At 40.5% G+C, this 4,252-nt stretch overlaps 1 protein-coding gene across 2 annotated transcripts in view; it reads right to left on the reverse strand.

The window, feature by feature from the left end:
• Nucleotides 1-3,953: 3,953 nt before the first annotated feature.
• Nucleotides 3,954-4,252, reverse strand: part of LOC148003510 (disks large homolog 5-like) — a 77,416-nt gene continuing 77,117 nt past the window's right edge. For both annotated transcript variants that reach the window (XM_087568690.1, XM_087568689.1), the window contains one exon: nucleotides 3,954-4,252. This exon is cut by the window's right edge and continues 487 nt beyond it. The gene's annotated coding sequence lies outside the window, so the exon portion shown is untranslated.

The raw sequence follows: 4,252 nt of genomic DNA on the forward strand, positions 1-4,252 counted from the left end.
CCAGAAAGAATCAAGATAATTCTTAGCACAGTAATTCCACTAGCTTTCTGTTCCTTGCACACAATGACTCTCATAAGAGTTCCAGTAGCTTGACTTAGTTTACTAGTATATTATTTTACATATTCTATACTTCAATATCCAGGAACCAGTCTGAAATATTATGGAAAATTTATGTCCTAACTTCAATAACTTTTTCCTTTCTTAGGGTCCCAATGTTGTCTCTAATTCATTTTCTCTTATTTTCTTCAAGCTATCTTTGCAAGTCAAACCTTAATCTGGAACTACAATTGTGCAGTTATTACATTTTTTTCCAAGATGAGAATACACAGTATGCAACTCGGCCTCTAGGGCTATGCTGTGCTGTGCCCCTATGCATCAATTTCCAATTGTCTAAAATCATAACATCAAGGAACATCTAGTTTCACAGAATTCACCAGAGCATAAGGAGAAAGAAGTAGGAAAGTCAGATATAATACAATAATTGTGCACATCAAGGCCTACCGATAGGAGTCACACACAAATGAAATCTATACAGCCCTTGTCCAGTGATAAGGTTAGGGAAATGGAAACAACCAGTTTTTACAAAGAGCTACTGTGGGCTACTGAGATGTCTCCATCCCGGACTACTGTAGGCAGCCTCTTATTTCACATGGTGGGCCCCTGGAGGGATGTGTCTCCTGATACTCAGGGTTCCAGAAGCCACCCTACTTTACAAGGAGCTGCTGCAGGCTTCTGAGATGTCTCCATCCCGGACTACGGCTGGCAGTCTCTGTCATTGTATGTTGTCCCCAGCATTAGCCAAAGCAATCAGACAAAAAGAGGAGGTCAAAGGGATACAGATTGGAAAGGAAGAAGAAAATTATCATTATTGAGGACGATAGGACAGTATAATTGAGACACCCAAAAAGTTACACCAGAGAACTCCTAACACTGATAAACAACTTCGGCAAAGTGGCTGGGTATAAAATTAACTCAAACAAATCAGTAGCTTTCCTCTACACTAAAGATAAACAAGTTGAGAAAGAAATTCGGGAAATGACACCATTCATAATAGTCCCAAATAACATAAAAATACCTCAGTGTGAATTTATCAAACAAGTGAAAGATCTGTGTGAAAAGAACTTCATGTATATGAAGAAAGAAATGAAGAAGATCTCAGAAAATGGAAAGATCTCCCATGCTCGTGGGTTGGCAGGATGAAGAGAGTAAAAAATGTCCATTTTTCCAAAAGTGACCTACAGATTCAATGCAATCCCCATCAAAATTCCAATATACTTCTTCATAGGGTTAGAAGGAATAATTTGCAAATTCATTTGGAATAACAAGTAACTCAGGATAGCTAAAACTATCCACAACAATAAAAGGACTTCAGGGGGAATCACTATCCCTGAACTCAAGCAGTTTACAGAGCAATAGTGATAAAATTGTATGGTATTGGTACAGAGACAGACAGATAGACCAGTGGAATAGAACTGCAGACCCAGAAATGAACCCACACACCTATTGTCACTTGATTTTTGACAAAGGAGACAAAACCATCACGTGGAAAAAAAGATAGCATTTTCACCAAATGGTGCTGGCTCCACTGGAGGTCAGCATATGGAAGAGGACAAATCATCCCCTGCTTATTGCCCTGGACAAAGCTTAAGTCCAGGTGGATCAAGGACCTCTACATCAAACCAGATACACTCAAACGAAGAGAAGCAAAAGTGGGGAAGCATCTTGAACACATGGACACTGGAAAAAATTTCCTGAACAAAACACGAATGGCTTATGCTCTAAGATCAAGAGTAGACAAATGGGATCTCATAAAGGTACAAAGCTTCGGTAAGACAAAGGACACTGTGGTTAGGACAAAACACCAATCAACAGATTGGGAAAAGACCTTTACTAATCCTACAACTGATAGAGGGCTAATATCCAAAATATACAAAGAACTCATGACGCTGCACTGTAGGGATACTAATAATCCTATTAAAAATTGCGGTTCAGACCTGAACAAGAATTAACAGCTGAGGAATATGGAGTGGCTGAGAAGCACCAAAAGAAATGTTCAACATCTTTAGTTATGTGGGAAATGCAAATCAAACAACCCTGAGATTCCACCTCACACCAGTCTGAATGGCTAAGATCAAACACTCAGGCTATAGAAGACGCTTGCACGGATGTGAGAAAGAGGAACACTCCTCCATTGTTGGTGAGATTGCAGACTGGTACAACCATTCTGGATATCAGTCTGGAGGTTCCTCAGAAAATTAGACATTGCACTAGCTGAGGACCCAGCTATACCTCTCTTGCACATATACCCAAAAGATGCTCCAACATACAACAGGGCACATGCTCCACCATGTTCATAGCAGCCTTATTTATACTAGTCAGAAAATGAAAAGATCCCAGATGCCCTTCAACAGAGGAATGGAAACAGAAAGTGTGGTTCATCTACACAATGGAGTACTACAGAGATCTCAAAAACAATGACTTCATGAAATTCATAGGCAAAGAGAACGAACTAAAACATATCATCCTGAGTGAGTTAACCCAATCACAGAAACACACACATGGTATGCACTCATTGATAAGTGGATATTAGCCCAAATGCTCAAATTCCTCAAGATTCACAGACCAAATGAAATCCAGGGAGGATGACCAAAATGCTGATGCTTCACTCCTTCCTTTAAAGGAGAAGAAGAATCCCTATTGAAGGGATAGGGAGGCAAAGTTTAGAACAGAGCCTGGAGGAATGGCCATTCAGAATCTACCCCACATGTGGCCTATACATATACAGCCTTCAAACTAGATAAGGTGGATGAAGCTAAGAGGTGCAGGCTGACAGGAACTGGATATAGATGTCTCCTGAGAGGCACAGCCAGATCATGTCAAATATCTGGTGAATGCTAGCAGCAAACCATTGAACTGAGAACTGGACATCAGTTGGAGGAATTACAGAAAGATTGAAAGAGTTGAAGGGACTTGCAACCCCATAAGAACAACCATGGTTGCCAAGCAGAGTTCCCAGAGACTAAACCTCTACCCAAACACTATACAGGGACTGTGCCATGGCCCCATCTGCATGTGTATCAGAGGATGGTCTTCTTGGACACTAATGGAATGAGCAGCCCTTGGTCCTGCCTAGGCTGGGAAAGTGGATGGATGGTGAAGGGAATACATTTATAGAAGAGGTGGAGGGCGATGGTATTCAGACTTATTTCTGGAAAACAAGGAAGGAATAACATTTGAATTCGAAATGAAAAATATCCAATTAAAATTCAACAACAACAAAATGGTGTTTAGAGCTTCAAATAACAAAAGCCACAATAAGGAAACAGAGAATTGTATGCCTCTGGTTTTCTTCAAATATGCTCAGGGCCCTATGCTCAGGGCCCGGGTCGGTACTGGGCCCAGGCTGGACCAAGCAGGTTCCTGCCGCTGACTGCTCCTCTATTCCTCTTTCCAGAGGCATCATGCAGATTAATATTGTGCCAGAGATGTGGGCAGAGCTGGGCAGAAGTGGCTTTCTGTCCTGTGGTCTCAGGATTATCTGCATTCGTGGGAAGTTCAGCACTCTCCGCCATGGAATTTGGGTGCAGGATTCCCGATTGCTTTAAACTCCCTTATACCATGTTAATATGTCCTGGGAGATGTTACAGAAAAATTAATGTTTATCCCATTAATTTGTTCAACACTCTCAACCACAGAGTATAATTTAGAGGTAACTATATATTTGACAGCAAGCATACACAGTGGGTAATGTATGTATGATGAAGTTGAAATTCACAGAGTTGGAAACACAGTGAACTGTGTAATTGCCCTTGAATCTCCGTCTAACTGGGAAGCAATTTTGATGCCCAGTCCTGATGAGAATTCAGAGATCCATCCCTCCCTGACAGCTGTGGGACTTCAGATGTTGACACTAAAGTAGTTGATCAATAAAGAAGGTTCTTAAGAGTGAAGAGTTTGAGATTACTCCTTTATTCACCAGAATATATCCAATTTAATTGATAGTAACCAGATGCATGTAGTCAATATATACAGTCTATATTCTTACCAAAATAGAAAAGCAAATGAACAAAACAACAACCATAAATAACAAAACTTCAAATGAATAGAAGGAAAACCAAAAAACCAAAATAATCAAAACTCAAGCATACTTTAAATAGAGGAATTGCGCTAAGCAATCTTTTGCTGCTCCTTTTGCAGAATAGACTTATAGCCTGTGGCTTGCCTTGGAGACATAGTAGACAAGCAGTTACTG

Source organism: Rattus norvegicus, chromosome 9 (genome assembly GCF_021556685.1).
Source record: "Rattus norvegicus strain SHRSP/BbbUtx chromosome 9, alternate assembly SHRSP_T2T, whole genome shotgun sequence".
Classification (NCBI taxonomy): domain Eukaryota; kingdom Metazoa; phylum Chordata; class Mammalia; order Rodentia; family Muridae; genus Rattus; species Rattus norvegicus.